The 24,093-nt window shown below is 39.8% G+C and overlaps 1 protein-coding gene and 1 long non-coding RNA gene across 3 annotated transcripts in view; one reads left to right on the top strand and one right to left on the bottom strand.

Moving 5' to 3' along the window:
• Positions 1-24,093, bottom strand: part of PBX1 (PBX homeobox 1) — a 310,501-nt gene that overhangs the window by 198,065 nt on the left and 88,343 nt on the right. The gene's annotated exons all lie outside the window — the stretch shown is intronic.
• Positions 608-24,093, top strand: LOC141541894 (uncharacterized). The gene is made up of 2 exons (XR_012481934.1): positions 608-728; positions 20,864-24,093. It is a non-coding gene; the product is annotated as an uncharacterized LOC141541894 (long non-coding RNA).

Raw genomic sequence — 24,093 nt, 5'->3', positions numbered from 1 at the left:
GAGAGAGAAAGAGAGAGAGAGAGAGAGAGAGAAAGAGAGAGAGAGAGAGAGAGAGAGAGAGAGAGAGAGAGAGAGAGAGAGAGAGAGAGAAGAGAGAGAGAGAGAGAGAGAGAGAAAGAGAGAGAGAGAAGGTTCGTGTGCTAATGATGTTGGCTTTGGGGATCCATTTTACTGAAATTATTAAATATTGGCCGTAGAATCAGGGTTCCAGATAGCTTTAGAATAGGACTGGTATATTGTTTTGTTTTTGATGTTTTAGTTTCTTCTTTAAGGAAATAACTAACTTGTGAATTCAGTGGTGAATTAGAAATGGAAACAGTGGGTAACAAGGTTAAGCATAAATATATGCTGTTTCTTTAGCTTCCTCATCCTTCACTTCCCTCTCCTTTCTCTTCCCCCATCCCATTAAGCCTCCCTACCTGCCCTAGAAGACTCTTGACAGCAAGGGAAGTTGGTTCACATGCTGCAGCCATGACACCAGTGCTTCTGAGAGGCACATGCTAGAGACTCTTTAGCCGGAGGCCTCCCAGAAAGCCACTGGAATGACGGGATGACAAGGCACGGAGTGGCAGCAGCTCGAGGAGTTTGCTTAACTCTGGGACTGTCTGTCCATCACCTTTCTTTTCCTCACAGCATGCAAGGTCGGACAGGCTTAGACCATGGTGGTCGATAAAGCCACAGAACAAGAAAAATTACTGAAAGGCAGTAAGATAGAGTCTCTACATAAGGTAAGGAAAATTCCCTTTTTTCTTCTTTCAATGGCAGTATCAAAGTAAAAGTCAGATAGCTCTCTGACTGCATATACAGATGGGGGGAAAAAACAGACCAAGTAATAATCAGCATAATATAACTCAACTATCTCCTCGGGAAGGCTCAGTGCTTGCACAGTGCATTTCACACCATCAGGGCTTAATAAATGCTCCCCTGATCCCCTAATTGTTAATATTCTCTACTTACTCAAATTCAATTCTACTCATTTATATACATTGTATTTTATGTACTTTTGTATTATATGTCTCTATATGGAATGTATTATATTTATATAGAGAGAATAAATGTTATATCTTTCTAGGGAAATGTAAGCTCCTCGAGGACAGGGATGATTTTTGCTTTATCTTTGCATCCCCAACTCTGGTATCATGGCTGAAAAAGGCCTGCTACATGATGAGTGAAGGATCATGTCAGGATCTCGGCCTGTATCCTGGAGGACCTATAGCCTCAGATCTTTACTACCAATGTGAGCCTGGGTAAATTATTTAACCTCTTTCTGCCTCTGTTAGCTGAGCTATAAAAAGGGGACAGACAGAGTGCAGGGTCTGGGGTCAGGAAGATTCGTCTTCCTTAGTTCAGATATTTACTAGCTGTATGACCCTGAGCGAGTCACTTAACCCAATTTGCCTCAGTTTCCTCATCTATAAAAAAGAGCTGGACAAGGGAATAACAAATCACTCTAGTATTTTTGCCAAGAAGGTCCAGATGAAGTCACAAATTATCACATACAACTGAAACAAGTGAACAACAAAACAACCAAAAATGGGGAATTATAACCGCACCTACCTCATAGGGTTGTTGGGAGGATCAAATGAAATAATAGTTGTATAAGCACTTAGTACATGCTTGCTCTCCTCCCAAGGCAAGCCCATCTTCTTTTTCAGTCATACATTTCTTTAATGACACCTTTTACTCTGCTCTGCTTTATAATTCTTCCAGCCTACTCACACCCACCTCACCCCTTCTCTTTGCCCTCTGGGTGACACTAATTCTCAATTCTTCAGAGACTACAGCTTTCCCAGTCACACACAATACCACCATGTCTTATCAACATAAAACCATGCTCTTGTTTCTGTTGTTCAGGTAAATCTGATCTTCAGATCCTACATAAAGGCATTCATTTCACTTGATTTTTATTTCAGTTAATCTAGCTTTAATACATTAAGATAACATGGGTGTTAGTCAGGCACTCATTACCATCTACTATTCAAATCAAGAGTTTTCCAGTAATGACAGGAATCTAGAAATCATCTTCTGCACTAATGCAAATCTACAAGGAATCTCTGGGGCTTCAAAGTCTTTGCCTGAGTGGGTGGAACCACCCCCATTCATTGAAATGACACGACTTTATTTCAATATCTTTACATTTCCAACATTTCAGATATTGGTAACACTTTTTAGTTGCTGAATTAATTCAGTCATGACCCCATTTGGGGTTTTCTTGATGGGGAGTGATTTGCCATTTCCTTTTCCAGCTCATTTGACAGCTGAGGAAACTGAGACAAACAGGTTTAGGGCTACATAGCTAGTCAGTATCTAAGTCGGGATTTGAACTCATGAAAATGAGTCTTTCTGACTCTAGGTCCAGCATTCTAACCACTGCTCTACCTGGCTGCCTCATTGATAATAAAATGCAATGAGAAATGCATGAGGTGGCAAAGATGTGGGTCCAGATCCCGACCTGACTGCTTATTAGACCCTCAACTCCAAGTTTACCATTCTAACCAAAATGGTACCTCATCTATCAAATCGCTCATGGCCTTCATTTTATAGTGTAAAGTCCTCCTGACAATTTCATAAAATCTAGAACCAGAAAGCATTTTAGAAATCAGTTATTCCAATTCTCATTTCACAAATATAAAAATAGGTCCAGGTAGTTTAATGAATTGCCTAATTAGGGTGTGGTAATAAAAGTTTAATGATTGGCTTTTTGTAGGTGAGGGAAGGAGGGGTGAATGTGTCCAAGACACACTTTTAAGCTGAATCTTTATTATTAGCATTCTTGCCACTGCTTTCTTAAGCCTAGATAATCAACAAAACAATAAATCAAGCTCTCATTTGTTTATAAGTAAATTTCATATAAAAATTCTTTTACATACAAGCAATCACTAATGTGGCATTTGCTAATTTCCCAATGTGTGTGTGTGTGTGTGTATGTGTGTGTGTATATAATGTGAAAATTTAACAATCAGCTAGAGTAACAGCTAAGCAACACACAATGAACAGTGGAGACAAAATGCCAGGTTCTCAATTACAACTCCATCTATTCCACCACCCTGGATGACCTGAAAGAGAACTCTGGTAAAATGGCCAATTCTCTGATTTCTTAATTATTGCCAAAACCACAATTATATGTAAAATGATTAACAAAGTTGAATGTAAAAACTGGTTTACACTGAATGATGGTGATCATTGGTTTCTACATGAGCTTCATCTGTTCTGTCAGAGCTTTAGAAATATTTCTTCTAACCTAGCTTTTATAATATTTCTACTAAATGGGAAACTATATCAATAAATTATGTGGTTTAATTAATTCTATCAAAAAGTAGATTTTCTTGTTAACTAGCAAGGAGATATTATTCTATCATTGTGACTAGATCCCTGGACATCATAAAGCAGATACTTTTCAAAGTAATCTTAAGTCATAATAATAGAAATGTTAATCCCTTACCATCCTGAAGAAAATGTAAAACAAATTTGCTTAGAATTATAGGTATATAGTCGCATTACTAGATCTATAAAACCTTGGAGAGAGTTAACCATTTTTTTGTAATCAATAATAGCAGCTTCTTTTTTGTTATTGTAGTTTGGTCTTTTTTTTCCCAGTCACATCTGAGTCTGTGTGACCCTATTTGGAAATTTTTTTGGCAAAGATACTGGAGTGATTTGCCATTTCTTTCTCCAGTTCATTTTACAGATGAGGAAACTGAGGCAAAGAGGAATTTTTGTCTTGCCTAATGTCACACAGTTAGTAAATGTCTAAAGCCGGATTTGAACTCAGGAACATGAATCTTGTCAATAAATTTGCTTCTTGGCAACTGTCACCCATCATCCCCAGATTTGCCCTAGGAAGACAATAGAACAAACTTAATCCTTCTTCCACATTGATAACCCTTCAAATACTCAAAGACAGCTCTCCTGTCCCACTGTGTCTTCTCCCTAATTTCTTTAAATGATTATTATCTAGTATGATGTTGAGGCCTTTCATCATCCCTCTTGTTTTCCTCTGGACAGTTCTTAATGCCCTTCCTGAAATATGGCTCCTAGATTTGAGCCGATGAACTAATATGAAATCACGCTTTCCCCATAATTGTACTTGGTAAGTTGGCTTCTGAATCACAGTCACAAAGAACTGGACACTAAGGTGGAGCCCATCCACTGGGAAATTGCTGAACAAATTATGGTAATATGACTATAATGGAATATTATGGTGCCTTGAGAAATGACAAAAGGGTCCGTTTCAGATGCACATTCCCTATGAAATGAGGCAGAGGGAAATAAATGGAACCCAGAGAACACTATATACAATAATGGTTATGTCGCAAAGACAAACAACTAAAACATAAGAACTCTGTCCAATGCAATGACCAACCCTGATTCTAGAGCATTAGCGACAAAAAATGCTATCCACCTCCTGATAAAAGCATACATTTTGATAAATGGCCAATGAACTTAGCTACCCTGTGAATATATTATACAAAAAAATTAGGGAAAAGGAAAAGATTGGCAAAAGATGATCAAAATGAAAAAAAATGAGAAATGCAAAGTATTTAAATAGGTTTTTTTAATGCATAAAAGAAAACAGAGGGAAAGTCAGTAAGAAAAGAAAAAAGAAACAGCGAGCATACTTGAAAATTTCATGTTGAATTTATTATATACTTGGAGGAAAAAGCAAGCAGTCCTGGGAGTGAATTCATGACCACATTGGGCAATCCTTTTGTTCTATGAAAATACTCATCTTAATTGATGTTTGTAAAATGCAGATTTAAAAGAATTTGAAAATGTAGGGGAAGAAAATAAAAAGGAAGAAAAAAGCACAGGAAAAGAACATAATGTTTCTATATAGAAACTGCATTCAGAACCAAATTTTCAATTAGTTCAGGAAAAAAAGAACTAGAACATATATAGAGAGATATTTTGAAGGCAAAATTGACAGTACTTGACAACTGATTGAATGTCAGGGATAAGAGAGGAGGAAAAGTCAAAGATAACATCACGATTTTGAGGCTGAGTGATTGGTACAGTGTGACCAGCAGTAATAAAGAAGTCAAAAGAAGGAGAGACTTGTACAGAAAAGAGAAGTTGTACTTCTTCAAGCACACTGAATTTACAGAGGAAAATTCAACTGGTGATGTCCAGCAGGCCATCTGACAGATGGATCTGAAGTTTGGGAGGAAAAGAGACTAACTCTGATTATCTCTCTCTGTCTCCTCATTCTCCTCTTCCTCCTTCTTATCCTCTCTGTCTCTCTCTGCCTTTCTTTCTTGTCTTTCTGTATGTGTATGTCTTTATCTCTGTGCTCTCTCTCTCTTTCTCTTTCTCTCTCTCTCTCTCTCTCTCTCTCTCTCTCTCTCTCTCTCTCTCACACACACACACACACACACACACACACACACACAGATGAAGAAAGAAAAAGGCACACTGAATTTAGCACTTGGTTCAATGCCTTGCCCAAAATAGGCCTACAATAAATATCTGTTGTTTGATATTTGTTGGCTGAGTCTGAAGTGTCATGCCATATCATTGACTAAGGCTGAGGGCTTCAGTTATTAATTCCTCTTCACAGAACTTCAGTTGCTCTTTATCCTTAAAGATTCAGAAACTCTATTTTAAATAAACAGATCACTAGAAAGAAAAATAGTCTCCAGCTCACTGTGTCTGTGATCAGAACAATCTTATTCAAGACTAAAAGGAACTCAAGCTGAGAGCTAAATGTGACCCATGGGATGAAGATTCCCCAATTTTGCTCTACCAATTCTGGCCTAGTGTAGGGTCAGTTTCACCACAGGGAATGTACTTGCAATTATATTCTTAGCATAAGGATGGATGGTCTTTTAGCTGTGGTTGACAGCTATGGGATAGGGTAAGGATAGGAGACAGGCTTTGATCTATTATTCACTTCAACAGTTTCTCTGAGGCTGGATTTGAACTCAGGTCTTCTTTTCTTCTAATCTAAAGCTTCCCTACCATGTGCCACATAGGTGCCTAATTACAAAGTACACACAACTGGCTTCATCTAAGAGAAAGTTCAGACCTAGAAATCCAGATTTCCCTGCTTCTCTTCTTTGTAAGCCACAAAAATTTTTAACAATTTTGATATATGTTATTTAAAATGCTGCTCAGTGATGAAAGAGATGCTATAAATTGACTCCCGCTTCTCACTCTTGTAACTTCTATACCAATGGTTCCCAACTCCATTCTTATGAAAATCCCAATTCATCTCCAAAATTCTAGGATGAGGCCAGAAATAATTTAAATCAAATTCATTTTGAAATTGAGAGGCAGCCAGATTATGGATAGAATATAGGGCCTGGAGTCAAAGTTCAGATCCCCCTTCTGACACTTCAAGCTATGTGAACATAGACAGATCATTTAAATTTTCTGAATTTTAGGCTACTCAGTGACAAATAGGTTGTGTTCAATGGAAGGAGTTTCTATACTCATGGATGTTACAAGTCTTTGATTAATAAATGTCATAAGGCAATTAAAATCAAACAATAATATAGGGTGGTGTAACACTAAACAGGTTCATATGATTTAGAGCTGAAGAATACACTGGATACTGTTTAGTACAACCCTTTTATTTCACAGATGAGAAAATGAATTGGGACTCATTAGGCTATTGCAATTTTTAAAATCTAGCTAAGGTTCAGAGGTGACACTATCCCAAAGTCCTGAGTGGTCAAAGAAGAAAATTTATACTAATATCATTTCAAAAAACTGATCATGGGTCAAAGGTTAAGCTGCATAGCAGTGGCTCTATAAAATGAGAGTGGAAATGGTGGTAACAAAGCAGTTGAGCAGAGGGGTTAATGTAAGAGTCAACTTAGATTACTTAAGGCCACAATTTGTAAATTAGAAATTTCCATCCAATGTGAGGCATTACTAAGTATTATTACTCATTATTATGATTACTTTTGTTCAGGATGAGGGAGAAAAAAAAGAATGCTTGGGGAGATTGTCACATATCCAAGATATTCCCACTTAAAGAAATGTATAAATCAATTCATTTGATTCAACAAATATTTATTAAACACTTATAATAAGAGACAAAATAAGAAATATATTACCTATTACTACTATAGCTATGTGTTGTGTGACATAAGCACCCCCAGAATGTAAACTTCTGAACAGAATCTGTTTTACACTTTGTCTCTGCATACCCAGTGCCTTGTACAAAGTAGACAATTAATGGTTGCTGACTTAGATTAGATTTCAAAGCACCTAGGGAGCTTGCTGCCAAGGCCAAAAAGACAAAAAACATGTTGACGTTCCCAATATACTGTCGCTTATACTTCCATACACACTTCTAGATTAATTTACACATATTCCTCATCCAAGAATATCCATTTTCTTATCAACATTGGGGCAGCCAAGCCCCTCTTGCCATCTGAGATATATGATAGGCCACTTCCCCCACCCCTTGAGCCTCACCAGGCTCCATCTCTCCATGGATGGATCTTCGTGGAAACTTCAAAGTTTTCTGGCAATTCTCAAGAGCAGGATCAGATTGGGATCTGACTTTGAATCTTAGTTCTGGTCCCTTCCAAAGGTGTGACTTCAAGCAAATAACTTTCCTACCTTCTCTGGATCTGTTTCCTCATCTATTACAGGAGTGATATTGATTGATCCTCTTCCCCTGCCTCCACCCTAGAAAAAGCATCTTTCTCAGTGGTGAAACCTTCTTCAGTAGCTGAGATGATCTACTTCCTCTTCCCCAAGACTTGTTTTAAGTCCTTAATGAAATTTCAGAGGCTTTTGTTGTTCTTTCGTTTTATTTGAAGGTGGAAGGCAGGCGGGTTGTTTAGACCAGGGGTTCTCAACCTACGGCCCACAGACTAGATAGGGGGATGAGGACGGTTATGCTCCCGCCGGGTTATGGCAAATGGGCTGAGGGGCAGAGAGACAGTGTCAGTTTCTGTTTTTAACTGTAGTCCGCCCCTCCCACAGTCTGAGGGGCGGTGAACTGGCCCCTATTTAAAAAGTTTGAAGACCACTGGTTTAGACTTTCACATAGAAACTCACAGAATAAGTAAAAATTCCACACATTTTTATACAACAATGTCAAGAGCTGAGCTGCTTCTGGGCCGCAGAACTGTTGACTTGCCCAGTCACAAGGACAGTGTTTTCAGAGGAAGGACCATGGACACAGGTGTCCCCCTCGAAAGTCAGAAGTCGGGCTACCTCCTCGTTAGAAGATTACCAGGGAGTTGATTAAATATTTTCTATAAACGGCCTCTCCTCTGTTCTACACAAACCTGGGAGAGAGAAAAGGTACCTTCCATAATCACGACTATGAACAGCTTGTCTTATAGCACCCCCCCCAATCCTGAGTTCCAGCCTGAGCAGTGTTCTAGCACCTGGTGACACTAGTTTGTTTTTGGTTTGGTTTGGTTTTTTGTTTATTTATTTGTTTGTTTTAATATTGTTGTTTTTGTTTGTTTTGTTTTTTGTTTTGTTTTTTTTTTCCCTCCATCTGAAAATTACAAGCCCACCGAGCCCCTTTAGGTTCCTCCTCCTAGGTTGGAGTGTAAGATCGGGAGAGGACCACGCACACAACAGATCCCTCTGAAGTTTTTAAGGGGGGGTTTCTCCGAAGCTATTCCTGTAGCTGATTCCAAAGCCCTCAATAACGAGACCTCTACTTTCCCTCCAAAACGGGGATCCTCTCCCCCACCTTTAGGCCCAGGAAGCTCCCCCTCTCCTTCCTTCCCCTTTGTAAGCTCCCGGATCTGCATAAAAGCGGGGACGATACCTCGAGCCCACCGGAGAGGGGCCTCGGAAAGCGCGGTCAGGGTTGGAAGAAGCCGGGCGCTGGGGATGCCCGCAGCCGGCCTCGCCCGGGCCTCTCCCCGAGGTTAAGCGGCAGTCCCCGGCCTCGGGGAAGCCCCACTTTCGGGGCTGCCTCCCCTCCCCCTGCGGCCCCCCTTTCTGCGGCTCCCTCCCCCAGCCCTCCTCCTCCCCAGCCTCTCTCTCTCCTTTCCTCAGGCAGGGTTTAATTTGACACCTTGAGCTCCCGTAACGAGGTGGGGAGCGCGCAGCCACAGCGGAATTCATTAGGCTCAGCACTGCAGGGCCTGCTCTCTGTGCGTTAATGACATCGGAGGATAGGGAAACGAGACAGCCACCACGCGAGATGAAATAAACATGAGCACTGTCAGCGGTGACAGCCCTGAGCAAAGGGGGACAAAATGAGTCAGGTAGAGACCTTTCCCCGTCCGCACAATGCAAACACCGACAGCTTGCGAGTCCTCCCCCCGCCCGCCCCCCAGCGGCCCCCCCAGCCCCCCGACTCATGGGGGAAAGAGGGGAGGTGGGAAGTGGGGAGGTGGGGAGTGGGAACCGAGGGAAAGAAAATACAATTAAATTATCATTGTTTTACATACAAATTCCATTTATCAGTTTAATGTTGGCCGGAAACTAAATTGATCACTCTCCTTCAGAGACACGGTGCGTGTAGGAAATGGGGGGAAAATGGCCTGAGAGAGGAAGGCTGCGCGCCCCGGCCCCCGGCGTTTTCTCTCGGTGATAGCGGGGCTGAGGGGCTTGCTCTGTGCCCCCCCACCCCCAGTCCCGGGAAAAGCATCGCTCTTCAACTGGTTATAGAAAGGGCAGAAGAAGGGGGACGTGGAGGGGCGGGTCTGAGGGAGAGAAGGGGGAGGGGAGGGAGAAGCCCCAGCCTGGTGGGGAAAAAGCTCCCCTCCGAGCGCAGAGGCTCCCGAACTTCAGCGAGGGCGTCCCCAAGCTGGCCCTGGTGAAAGCGCGGCCCTGCCTCATTCCGGTGTCACATCCGTGCGCCAAACGTGCAGGTGAGTGACGCTGGGCCGTGAGACGGTGGCCTCTCACTCCCGCTTCTCTCAATAAGGAACGGGAGGGAAAAGACTCAGAACCCCCCGGACTGCGGCCTCCAACATACAGGCCTCAGTGATATCCTTATACACCCAGCTCCTTAAGGCTATCAAAGTGCTTTACCTGGATCCCCCGTGCTCCCACAGGCAGCCTCGGGCTTTCCGTGTCCTAGGGGTTCTATTGTTATTACTGAGGCTCCGAAACTCCCGGAGACAATCTCAAGTACTGGAAAGGCAGCAGGAAAGGCTAGACCCGAGACTTAGAGCGGGTCTCACCAAATAGTGGGCTGGGCCTAGAATAAGATCTCAGTTCAAAACATGGCCTCAGACACTTAGTAGGTGTGGAAAACTCTGGGCAAGTCACTTATTTCCTTCCTTCCTTCCTTCTTTCCTTCCTTCCTTCTCCTTCCTTCCTCCCTCCCTTCCTTCCTTCCTCCTTCCTTCCCTTCCTTCTCCTTCCTCCTTCCTTCTTCTTTCCTTCCTTCCTTCCTTCCTTCTTTCCTTCTTCCTTCCTTCCTTCCTTCCTTCCTTCCTTCCTCCCTCCCTCCCTCCCTCCCTCCCTCCCTCCCCTCCCTTCCTCCCTTCCTCCCTTCCTCCCTTCCTCCCTTCCTCCTCTTCCTTCCCTTCCTTCCTTCCTTCCTTCCCTCCTTCCTTCCTTCCTTCCTTCCTTCCTTCCTTCCTTCCTTCCTTCCTTCCTTCCTTCCTTCCTCCTTCCCTCCCTCCCTCTCTCTCTCTGTCTCTCTCTTTCTTTCTTTCTTCCTTTCTTCCTTTCTTCCTTCCTTTCTTCCTTTCTTCCTTCCTTCCTTCCTTCCTTCCTTCCTTTCCTTTCTTCTTTCTTTCTTTTCTTTCTTTCTTTCTTTCTTTCTTTCTTTCTTTCTTTCTTTCTTTCTTTCTTTCTTTCTTTCTTTCTTTCTTTCTTCCTTCCTTCCTTCCTTCCTTCCTTCCGTTTTTTTTTTCTTTTTTGGCTGAGGCAATTGGGGTTAAGTGACTTGCCCAGGGTCACACAGCCAAGAAGTGTTGAGTGTCTGAGGCCACATTCGAACTCAGATCCTCCCGACTTCAGAGCTGGTGCTCCATCCACTGCACCACCTTTCTGTTTGCCAAAATGTCCTCATCTGTAAAATGGGAATAATAATAACTACTATCTATTGCTGTAACAATCAACTGAGACAATAACTATAAAGCACTTAGTGTAATGCCGGTCTACAGTAACACATAAATGTTAGCTACTATTGTTATTATTTTTACTAATTGTCATGTGACGTTAGGGAAGCCAGTTTCTTCATCTGTAAAGTGGATGGGCTAAACTATATTACCTCTGAAGCTCTTCTGGTACTGATATCGCCTAGGGCCACACATATAGCAATTGCCAGGAATACAATTCAAATCTATGTTTTAGTGACTACAAATTCATGACTTAGAAATGATACCCTATTCTGGGAAGAAATGAGGATAGGTTCCCATCATATAAGAACAAGCTGGCTGCTTAGGTCTAATTTTCAAAACCATCTGTCCTGCTATAGTTTTTTTTTTGTTTGTTTGTTTGTTTTCCCCTAACTTAACTAACATTTCAACACACTTGGAAAAAGAGTTCACCTAGTCCTCTTCCTCAAAGCCAGCCTCTGACTGTTCTCTCAGCCTCGAATTTAACTTGAGACCCAGGACTTGTTGGCCCAGTCCTTTGGTTTTCCGTAGGTCCTGACTGCTAAAAGTCAACCTAGCTGCCTTTGAGGGACATGGGTTTTTCTAGTCAGGTTTTAAAAGCACCTCTGAAGGCAGCACTATGTTAATGGGGAGGAGAAGAGGCCCCAGACTTTTATTAACTAGCATTAAAGGGGGTTCTTGAGAGTGAGGATTTGGGAGCTGGATTTAAGTCAAACTTCAAAGTGAGAAACTGATCCAGTGTAATATGGCTTTTGGAGGTACATTCCAATGAGCTCAGCCCATAAGGTTGCTAGAAATGGGGAACATTCAAACATCTCTTGTGCAGAAAGGGAATTTGCTATGTGTTGCTGCTATGATTTATATCATGAAGTTGGGGCAAGGGGATGGAAAGATAGGTAGAATCTCTTCCTCCAAGCTTGTACCCACAGCATGACCTGCTCTCATCTGCTCTCCTGTAATGATGGCCAAATGAAGCTGCAAAGGAAAATGTGTTTAATAATGTGAGGGAAAACGAAGAGATGACTGATAATTTCTTACCATATCAACCCATCTCACATGCAAGTATACCACGAATTGAGTCAAGTCAAAGCAATATACATTTATAAAGTACCTAATATGTGCCAAGGACTGGCACAGGAAATAGAGGAAGCTAAGCGACAGGAGGGAATACAATTTCAGGCATGGGACACAGCCGATAAAAATGCATGGAGTTTGGGAATTAGAGCTCTCCCTGTGAGCAAGGAAGCCTGTATCACTAACTAGGTTTCCAGCCTACCTCTCCCAGGTGGGAGGACATAGGTGCTATATATCCAATCTATTCCTCAGTTTTCCCATCAGTCACCACTTCCCTGAGGGAGATATTATGAAAATGAAAAAGACTAGTTCATAATCTACTTTAAGGGACCTGGGGAAAAGTTTTCATAAATATGAAGTATTTTACATTAAAGAAAATAAAGGATCAATTTTTTAAAAAATCTGTAGTGGGAGAGAGTATTATAATATTATCAAAGAGAATGGTTATACCAAGTGAATTCTGGGTCACAGATTTTTCATTTTTTTCTGTTCTAACCATCTGTGAGTCAATGAGGCAAGGTATCTCAAGAATGAATCTGGGAAGGAAAAGCTGAAGTTTCTGACTTTTCCAACTCCAACCTGTTTAAAGGCCTTGGGTTGGACGGCTCCTTTAACTATGCTATGTTCACAGTAAGAATCTTCACTAAGGATAGCTTCCAATGACTAAACTACAAAGGGACATGATCAAAAGCCAAAAGATACTCTGAAGAAAATCCTTCAGCTGTCCTTGAACCTAGACAACACTACAGTTTCACCCAAGGGACAGAATTATTATTGAGCCAAATCATGGGACCAAAATAGAGCACCTAAATAGAGAAAGCCAGAAGGCAAGATATGCATCATTATTTTTATTTTACAAACAATAAGACAGAAATTCAGAGGTGTAAGGATAATGACCTCCCAGGTCGTTAAGACCAAGTTTGTCATTTTAAAGATGAGGAAAGTAAGGTCCTAAAGTCACACAGCTTATTAGTGAAAAAATCATCAAAAAAATTTTTTGGGGGGAGAGGAATTCTATACTTGAAGCTGGGACCTCCTAACTTTGGGTAGCAACTGATCCTACACAGGGTACATATGTGTTTCAGTTCCTTCTACTTATACACCTTGCCTGCTACTCAAGGTATAAGAAAAGTACTTTATCAACATTATAAAAGCAATGTAGAAATATGAGCTAATGTAGTAATGCAGCAAAGTGCTGTCCTATGGCCAGTCCTAACATAGGGTGATCTGTCAAGGGTCACACAGGTTATCAGTAAAAAAAACAAAAAACAAAAAAAAAAAAAAAACCTAGGATCTATATCCAGGTCTTTTGAATGCAAATCCAAAGATCTTTAGGTAACCATGTTAAACAAGGGACATTGAATCTAAATATATCAATGTGCTTCATAAGATTATAGATTAGGATTTAAAGGGACCTGTGAGGTCATCTAATCTGCCCAGAAATATTAAGTGACTTGTCCAGATGCTATACTGAATGTGAAAAAGGAATGATCTAAACAAATCACTAATCACAAGGACAATCATTAAATAGTAGTTTTTGCTTTGTCTTAATATGCATGCCTCACTGTTAATTTAAAATGACTTTTAAAGCCACATCTTGACCTTAATTTCATTCCCTGCCTTTCTTTAGGTATTTCAACCTCTTCTCCCTGACCCTCCATCCTTGGACATGGAGGGAGCAAGGCTTTTCTTATAGGAAGGATCTTCAGGAAGTGTCTTGTGCATAGTAGGTACTTAATATATGTTTATTGACTCTTATTATTGACTTAACTGTAAAACTGTTCCAAACAAAGTAGCAGTTATAGGGTTTTCTATATAGATCAGCAAAAACTAAGCATTAAGTGTCAAAGCCAAGGTAAACCTGAGTCTATTGCTTTCCCAAAAATCATATGGAAACTTAATTGCAAAGAGATGCCAAAAAATAAAAAGGAAACATTTCCTTGCCCTCTTCATCTTCCCTGATTCTTTATAACTCCTCTATGCCTCCAAAAAGTATTAAGAGGAGAAAGTGAGCTAGCAAGGGCTCCTTCTTTACCCAAGTTGTCTCTTGGAAGAATTCACTGGTCTTTGGTATGGTAGAAAACAGAGGGGTCTATAAAATCCTTTCCAAAACCTCATATAGTTTGAATCCTTTTATAGAGCTGACAATAGTCAGGGTTCCCATTGTAGTTGATGAAATCTGGCGTGTAGATAATCTGCTCCTGGGGTTATATGAACTAAAGACATTGGATGGATCATTTTCAATCTTGGTACTTTCAGCATATCGATAAGGCTGTAAAAAAGAGCTGTAAACAATGACTCAGTTGGGTATCTCCTGAGATTCCTTACTTTCCCCTTTGTCCTGCCTTTCCAACTGAAATGCCATCTCCAGAGGGAAAGAACTGGCTGGAAATAAGGGCCAGACTTGGAAATAAAATCTGAAGTGCCACCCAGTCCTCTCCCAAAATAAACCAGTTTTCACTCAAATACTCTAATAGAGTTTGGTTTGCCCCCTTCCCAATTTTATCGAAGCACAATTAAGATCCTCACCCAGTCCCCATATGTCTGATGCCCTTGTCTCTGTAGTCTGTGCCTGTGAATAATAGGCTATATAATATTTTCAAAGCAGCCCTTAATGAACTAGAAACATTTCGAACCTAAATCCTTCCACTGTCATTTTATTCCTATCTCTCCCTTCTCCCTAACTCTTTTTCTCTTTAATCTCAAGAAACTCTCCAACCTCATACCTCCCCCCACTTCTTCCCTTTCCCTTTGCCTTAAAATCAAGCAGCCATGGAGTTGGTAAGGACTCCCTATTCATCAAGGAAATGAATTCCATATGCATAATTCATTTCTTTTGTGAACTTTTTTCCCCCTGCAGGGAGTTAATGCCCCCCAGTGTATCAGGAACAGAAGCATGGTGACAGAAGGACGAGAGGAAGGGTAGCAAAATTATTTCTCCCCATGTAGCCAGGACAGATAGGGGCCAAAAGGTCCAGCCTCTGCTGCTTGACACCTTGGGTTCATGATTTCATCTTCCCAAAGGGACAAGGGACTGAACTGTTATTAGGAGACCATGGGGCCCTTCCTAAGGTTGGGTAATCTAAAGTCCTTTCACCTCCTATGACCTCGACACCAAACCCCATAGAAAGGAGAAGGGATCACTACAGCCCTTCTCCTCCCCCTTGTATTAAAAACAAAGGAGAGATATACATCACCTAATGCACCATGATTAACAACTGTTGCATTTACAGAAAAAGGAGCCTCAAGTCCACTCCAAATCCTAAGTCAAATGTGAAACACTGCTTTATTAAGAGAAAGATTTATGGTATATCAACTTTCCTAGAATGGGAACTGGAAAAGAAGCTTAAAAAGACAGATTTGCTTGGCCGTGTGGGATGTCCAGCTGATTCCAGGGACCAATGTTACTGTTTTGGCAAGATACTGACCCAATGCAATTCATTGGTAGCTGCAGGCCTTTAACCATTAGACCTTTCAAAGCACTACACACATAATGCTTATAAAACTTTAAACACAATAAATAGCTATCAATCAGTCAATATGTAAATTACCTACTATGTGCCAGACACTATACTAAGTACAGAACTATTTATCATCATCATTTCTTTTTATATCTGTTAGAGGTTAGATAGAAAATATTCTGGGACAGCAACTATTCAGTTATTCTTTTATGTTACTAATCTCACAGACTCCTACAGAAGTGGATAAAATACTTGGCTTGATTTTATAATTCTGTCATTAGATGAAATGTTGGGATGTAGGCTTATCTTTTGTAAAGTAAAGAAAACCTCTTTGAGAAAAATTGCAATAGCAGAAGCAGAGCAAAAAATGAGGAAAGCATGTATTTTTACATTCTTTTAATTTTTTTTTCCTGCTATATCTCTGTAATTCAACAGCTTTCCAATCTATAAAGTTTGGAGTTTTTGAGAAAATTTGGTAAGACACAATCTATTAAAGTGTTATTTTTATGAATAACTTGTCTTATTTTTATTATTATTGATGCTCTTATTATAAATAATCACAATCAAGATCTAATAGTAGAATAAAGAATTTCAGTTTCAATTTATTTCAAAAAATTGATTTATCTCAACATCTTTAGTGAATATAGAAAATAATTCTTCTTCCCTCTTCCTTTCTTAGCAATCATCATCCTGCCCTATCCCCAAACTAGGTCATGGTTGATACTCTATAGATATAAAGACAGCGATATCAGAAGTTCATTACACATTTGAGAGTTCAACTACATTTGAGGAAGACTGACTTGGGATTAATGCAGACTTGTAGGAAGCTACTTGCCTGGTTAGGTCTAAGAATGCTATGTGCTAGTCTAGTAACAAAGAAAATATAATTTTATTATAATTTTATTTGCCTTCAGTGTAATCTAGTTTGGGTTAGTATGGATCTGGAGAAATCAGTAGTGCTTGGGATGGTACCTGACACAAAATGCCTACTGACTTGATAGGAAACAAAAATGGTTCAGTAAATAATCTGAAAAATTAAAAAAAAAAAATGTTTCTGTGATTATTTTATTTTGACTTGGGATCAAATGATAAGATTAGAAAATATGACCCATCCCCTTACAAAACGCACAATGACTTTTTACTCAAATATATGGAAAGCAGAACAACTGAGTATTTTTCATGTTGCACAAAACACAATACACAAAGTAAACTGTCTAGGGAGAGATCAACTGACCAAAATCTGAGCATGTTCTTTGTGCAACTATGAATGTCACATAAAAGTAAGTTTAAAATATTTGTCATATATATACTGCCTCTGTGCAAGGTTTTAGGCTATTTCAAACACAATGTCTATTTTCCAAGACCTGAAGTAAAAGACTCCCACTCTATCTCCACCTAAGAGAATTCTTATTTTCCTTCAAGGGTCATTTAGGTTGCCACCTCCAACACAAGGTCTTTCTGTATCTAATCACAGTCCCCAACACACACACTTTCCCTTTGCCAATTATTAACATCACCTTCCTCTTGAAATTGCTTTGAATTTACTTACATGGACACTTATGCTATGTCTCCCCTAGAATGTAAGCTCCATGAGGGCATGGACTGTTTCATTACCAGATTATAGTATTTGGCATATATATATATGTATATACATATATATATATATGTATATGTATATATACACATATGTATATGTATATATGAGAAAGAGAGGGGAGAGAGAGAGAGAGAGAGAGAGAGAGAGAGAGAGAGAGAGAGAGATACAGTAGTTAATTTGATCTTTAAAGGAAACCAGAGATTCTAAAAGACTGAAATGAGGAGGGGAAATATTTCAATCATGGGGGACAGCCTACAAAGTCAGAGAGATGGAAGGTGACCTAGAATCATAGGTTATTGGTGGGAATGGCTTTCAGAAAGTCCAGAAAGTTGACCTACTTGATAATTTTATATATTCTACACCTTGCCTTCCACTAAACTTGCATTTATTAGATACTTACTGTATGCAAAAGGTAAAAAAAAAAAAAAGTATTATTTTAACTTCTACTCAGGTTTTCTAAGTTTTGTCCTCTTTTCATCAAAACAGCTTTTCCCTGGTGCTTCAGACCTTTATAGGGATCCTTGTTTAGTTGCAATCTAATTGGAAAGGTCTGGGAGTCAAGAGCTACTCATTAACCCAATCAAAAACAGAACACTGCATCTAGGTACATGAGCACTGATATTGATATCTTCACAATGTACATCTGTCTGAGGATCATAAAAACATCCAAAGGTACATCCTGGTATTGACAATTAAGAACAATTTCTTTCAGTGTTCTGATTTTCCTATTCTTTCACATCTCATGGATTGACCATACAGTGAGCAAGACCAACACAAGAGAAACCCTTCCCATAATTCTCTATTCTACTCTTGTACATACCCCCCAAGTTTTCCCCCTGATTTCTCAATTACAAAGAACCCCTGAAGTATCTTCTGTCACACACCCTGAAACTGAGTCAGCATTTGTATGACTTCCTGTACTAAATTTGGACAGTTAGTAGCATCACCCTGTCGTGGGCGTACAGTGAGAATCTGCAACGCCCCATTTAACTGCTCTCTACTCCTTCCTATCTGTGGGCTTCATTAGCATATTTCAGGAGGACCGTGATGGATGAAGATAGATGGGAGAACATCATCCTTGGTGAAATCACTGTTTTATCAAGGTTAAACCATCCTCGAGCTTTGCCATCTCCTTTTGTTTGGCTGGAACTCTAATAACAAAATTAACAGCAGAATTAATACCCAGGTGGCTCCTGGTGAAAAATGCGGATGAAATGAAGTCTCAGCCTGGACCTCCCAGTTATCATTAGTAATCCATCAATCAGTTGTTTTCATGGTTTAATCTTAAAAAATAATAATCACTGCAGGAAAAAAAAACTCAATCTTCTACCCTAACCTCTAGTCATGGGAGGTCAGGGACAAAGAAAAGATGTTGCCTTCTAATTTAGTCCTGCCACCTTCCAAGAAGAGTGGCTTCCCTTGAGAGTCCATGAAGATCATGTGATCCTTTCCAACATTCAATGCTTGTGGTTATACCTGGGTATTAAATGGCCAAATGAGTCTATTCTAGTTGAGAGAAGTCCAGCAGTTTTGTGAGGGCAGGAGTCACGTCTTAAACTGCTTCTGAATCATCTACAAGGCCGGGCTTTTCTGGGGCACACAACAAATGGTCAATAAATCCCTGCTGATTTGAAATGGATGTAGTTACTGTGGTCACAATAAAATCAAATCAACAAATATTTATTGAGCATCTATTAAGCACAATGGACCTCATATAGCAAGGTTAACAACCCTTAGGGTCCAGCTTGCCCTATTATTCACTTGGACAAATTAACAGCCTTGCCCATTTTCCTTGGCACTTCTGCAAAAGAATGTTAATCACCTGTTAAGTCATATTTGTGTTATTTTGCCTTTCAAAGTAGAGAAATATTCACTGAGGTCTAGAACAAACATAAGCAAAGATAGTTGGCTGATAAACAGAGTAAATCACTGAGAGTCTAAAAGCTTTGAAAGCTACATCTAACACAGCACCTATTAACTCTATGCTCTTGACCAACTCACTTAACCTTAGTGTTCTCATAAAAACATAGATTTAGAGCTGAAGGGACCATTAGATAGAAATCGCTGAATGCCATCACTTCATTTTACATTTGAGGAAACTGAGGCAATGGAAATTACGTGATTTACTTGAGGTTATGAGTGTTTATTTGTACACTTTCTTGGTTAAACTATATTCACTGCCATTAAGGTAACATCTACTTACTCCTTCCTTCCTCATAGAGACGGGAATAAAATGAGAAATTTGAGAAAATATCCTAAGTTCTAAAGTAAGGACCAAGTATATGATATTGTAATAGTGACTATTATTATTAATTATACAATATAGAGATATAATTAGTTAACTAAGGAATCAGTTCAAATACTTCTAGATAAAATGGTGGAGAAAAATACCATAGCACAATAAATATTATGTGCAAAAATGTAACATACATTATGTGTGGATGTGCAAGTGTTTGTACAAACATGCACATGTATGTCCTTGCTGTGATTTTTCTGTCACATACAATATACATATCATAACATATAGGTACACACATGTATATAAGCATTGTATTCTGCACACACATCAATCAAGTTACTTTATTGCAGTAGAAATAAACTGTTTCCCAGGTTTTTTGTTTTATTTCATTTTATTATGATTTTTCTGATTTGTCATTGTTGGGTTTTGTTGTTGATGCTGTTGTTGTTTGTTTTTGAAAATTAAAGATCACAATTGTTCTTATTTCCTTTGGAGAAGGCGGTAGACAAGTAAGAAAAGTTATAATTATACAAAATCAAAGTCAGTGTGTAAATTTTTCTGAAAAAACTAAAGTTCACTGACTCACCCCATTTTTGGGGTTGTTTCATTTATAGTTAAAAACCTTCTCTTTTGTTTTAGAGTTCTTACACACTAAAGAAGGAAGGAAATTCTTAGAACCTCTATGAAAGGGCACTGGTGAGCAAATCTTTCACATCTTTCAAAAAAATCTCTCCATCTACTAGCTTCCCTATTTCTTTGATCATATTTCTCCTCTTATTTCCTACAACTGAGGTCATATTATTTGGCAAATGTGTTAAAGAAAACTCATTTTCTTAACCGAGATCTCGAAAAGGAGTCAGGGAAGGAGATAAATGGACAACAGGAATAGGAAGAAAAGCATTTTTAAAAATATATGTTGAGGTTGCCTGAGATCCTGAAAAGAGACTTTTGATGCCTTCTAGTCCAATACCCTCATTTTATTGATGAGGAAACTGAGATCTGAAAAGATTGTGATTTATGCGACATGAAGTATATGAGAATGAGATGGAGGTACTCTATGTCCTAAAATGTTCTGAATAACTAACTGCAGGAGCACAACTCTTTCTAGAGGGCATCATCTTAAAGGTCAAAATAACTGCTGGTAAGAGTTCTCTTAGGGGCCGTCTTACCTCTCTTTCCTCCTCCCATTAATGAGTTCCTTTCAGGGCCTCCATTTTGAGGAGAGGCCCAATAGGTCATGCTTTACCCCTTTCCAGATTGTGCTGATTCCACTCTCACTTTCCAATATCCCTGTGCCAGGCAGACTTCTTCCTCACATTGGTTCCTTTTGGGAATCCTATTCTGGGAACAATATTCCATTTCTCTCCAAAATGATTCTAGATCTTAAGGGCTCTAAGCAATAAAGGCTTATGGACTGACTGATTTTTTTTTCTATGATTCTGTCTACCTTCTCACACATTAATTTGCATCTTTTCTCTGTACCAACCAGGCAAATCACTTAGGTAATGTTCCTGGGTCCTCTCATCTATAAAAAGGAACATAATGATCCCATGACCCTTTCCACGAGACTTATAAAAGGAACCACTAAAAATTAATGACTGCTAGACTCTGGGTAGAAGTTGTCATAGTTTGAAAAGAAACCCAAGTAGAAGAAAAAGTCTATTGCTAAGATGAAAAATAAATGGGAACTGAGCAAGTACCATATGTGTAGAATTACCCACAATCCTTCACTGTCCTGTTTCTTATAGTATTTTTCATTTTCATGACTGTGGGGAAGGAGACAAGAAAAAAGCAGAAAAATGCCCCATTTGGACCTCACAGAAGACCAGCTGAATGTAAATGGCCACAGATTTCTTTTCTTCTTCCCAACAGGAAAAGTGGCAAGCAGCCATTACCCAGCACTACATCTCCAAAACACTCAAGATGCTCTCTCTGTCTCTCTGTCTCTCTGTGTCTCTCTCTTTCTCTTTGTCTCTGTCTCTTTTTATCTCAACTCATACCTCAATTTCTGGAACCATCTTTCCCCGCACCCCTTAGACCTCACTCTAATCCCCTCCATCCATGCACATCTGCCACAGTGGTCCAGAGCAGCCTGTCACACTGTGATATTCTGAAGGCCTCCTCCAAGCGAGCTGCTTTGAAAAAGGCAAGCAGGTGACCTCATTGAGAAGTGTCATGTGTGAGGAGTGATAGCCAGAGCTCTGAGAAAGGGCAAGCCAGCAGAGTTGGGTTGCATTTATCTCTCCCGACTGCTTTGTTCCTCAGGCCCTGATGAACAATCAGGAGTCACGCTCTGCTCTTCTTTTCTTTCTCAGTCCCGTCCCACATTCTCTTTCTGTCTCTTTCTCATTCTTATCAGAAAACCTGACGACTTCCTATTCACCCATGCAGGATAAAGTCTTGTCAGGTACAGCCCAGGCTGTATCCATCCACGGAGTCCAGACCTTTCATGAGTCTTCTCCTCTGATTTAAAGTCACCCTGGTGCTGTACAAGGGTCTTAAATAAATAAGAAAATCAACTCACGCAATGGAGAATTAAATACCCTGTCCTACACAGCTCAGAAAGACAGACATTTTCCAAGGCACCTCTGTATTTATCTACCACGTGCATAATGTTCTCCTCCATCAGTTGTGGTCAAGGCAGATAGTGATTCACAGAAGCCATCTGTATTTTCCAATAGACAAAACAGGAAGAGGTGTAGAAACAGGCGCAAATGACCACGCTACCGCTGTTGCTAGGTAACACGATTATGTCCATTCCCTGCTACTTGGCAACCACCAGCTTTTCCCAGCACATACACATACACACACCCCCTGAGGAGCAACATAAGTGCCCTTGACTTCTGTCTTGAAGCTTTCTCTGGAAAAGGATGAATTTCAAGGGAAACACTAACTATTAATGGACACCCTCCTTACATTCCACTGAGAGCCAGATGGCTCTACTTAGTCAGGAAGTCCCGTTTTGACTACACCTGGGGCCATACCTGATGGATGCAAAAGCCTACATCTTTGTCTTTTGTCAAAGAGGACCTTGCCAAAGAGGATGGTCAGAAACTTGGAGACCTGGAAAGAGTGGTCCTTTTTTTTGTTATCATCTAAGCAACTTTGTTAATGCTCAATTAGCTTTTTTATTTTTGAACGGCATTTTAAACATTCTGGACAAGAACTAGTTGTCGACTGGCCATTACAAGTAATACTTAAAATATGATCATTCACACAGCCAATAGAACTTAGAAGACTTTGCAAAAGAGAGGACACAAACTTTATCAGTTATTTTGAGTTTAAGGTAAATGTACCACCTGATTTTTCACAAGCATGGCTACTTATAAGGCTCCCCTTTAGATTCTTTCAAATTCTACAGATAAAGAAACTGAGGTATCCAAGGCTAGTGTCCCAGCAAGTATTTGAACTAGCATATCTTGGTTTTGCAGACAGTGGTTTCAGTCACCATATCATGCATTTTTTTTGCTTGTTAGAATCTAGGCTTTTCTTGGAAGTACCATTTGTTTTAGCCCATTTAGCATTCAGAAGCCTTTTTAGAAGTAGTCAAACATCTACTGTGTCTGCCTTGGGCTTGGCTTTCAATGGTATCAATGAAATATACTATTTTCTGGACTCTTTCACTGTATGTTAAAAGAAAATATCTATTTATTACCTTAAATGCATGTCGGGAATGCATGCAAGACAGAACTTGTAATATTCATTTTTGCTCCATAAAAGTCCAATCAAAATGAGACATCATTCTGACTCCTTTCAATGCATCAAACAAGGCCTTTCAGAATTCACTTAATTTTTTCCTCATTTTATCCTCAGCCCCAGCTGGAGAATTTTTCCCATCATTAAAATTAATGAGGTCAGTTTCCAAAGCACAAGCATGCTCCAGAGCCACTCCTGTTGGTGGAGTTTTGTTTTTTAAATTGAGCTATAGTCCTATAAGTGCAAAGTTATACTAAGCGTCATTTACTTTACTGCTGAGTAATAAGAAACTTAAATGAAAGCATCAAGCTCTCCTTCTAACACATCATAAACTCCACTGGCCACATGCACAGATGGGCACAAAGAACACACCTCTCAATTCTGCCCATGTTTTCAATGCCCCCTGGTACTCTAAAGACCTCTATTCTAGTCTGGAAAGGACAAGTTAGAAAATACAAAGGCCTTCAGGTGCCTGGGTGGCTCAGCATGCGTAGGAATGCAAGCCTCCCTAGGGCTTTGACCAATCACAACTTTTTAACAAAAGACATTTATTCATCATCTGCTACATGCAAGAGATTATGCTGGTGCTAGAGATGCAGAGACAGAGATGTAACAAAAAGTAGAAGAAAAAATGAACAAATGGAAAGATTGCTATTTAATTTTCTGGTCTTTATCTGTATAAGCAAGAGTTGTAGATTCAAACTTCCAAGTTCTAAATGACTCATACAAATAGGGGTTTGAGCTCCAACAGATGAGGCAGCCTTCTTCTGAACTCATCAGATGTCCTGGTCTCTCAGTCTGTCTCTTTACCACCAAATCTGACCACTCTGGATCATCAATTAAAAAAAAGAAAAAGAAAAAAAGAAAACAAGTAACAGAATCAATCAAGGTCACTGTTCCCCATGCACTTGTAATTTCTTGAAGACAAGACGAAGAGGAAGAGACAAAATAAAACTGACCAGAGCCATTCCATTATAGAAACCCAATACAGGGAGTCAAGTCTTCAGAAATAAACTGAGAAAA

The sequence above is a fragment of the Sminthopsis crassicaudata genome, chromosome 4 (assembly GCF_048593235.1).
Source record: "Sminthopsis crassicaudata isolate SCR6 chromosome 4, ASM4859323v1, whole genome shotgun sequence".
Classification (NCBI taxonomy): Eukaryota; Metazoa; Chordata; class Mammalia; order Dasyuromorphia; family Dasyuridae; genus Sminthopsis; species Sminthopsis crassicaudata.
This window is presented reverse-complemented; position numbering and strand designations above follow the sequence as displayed.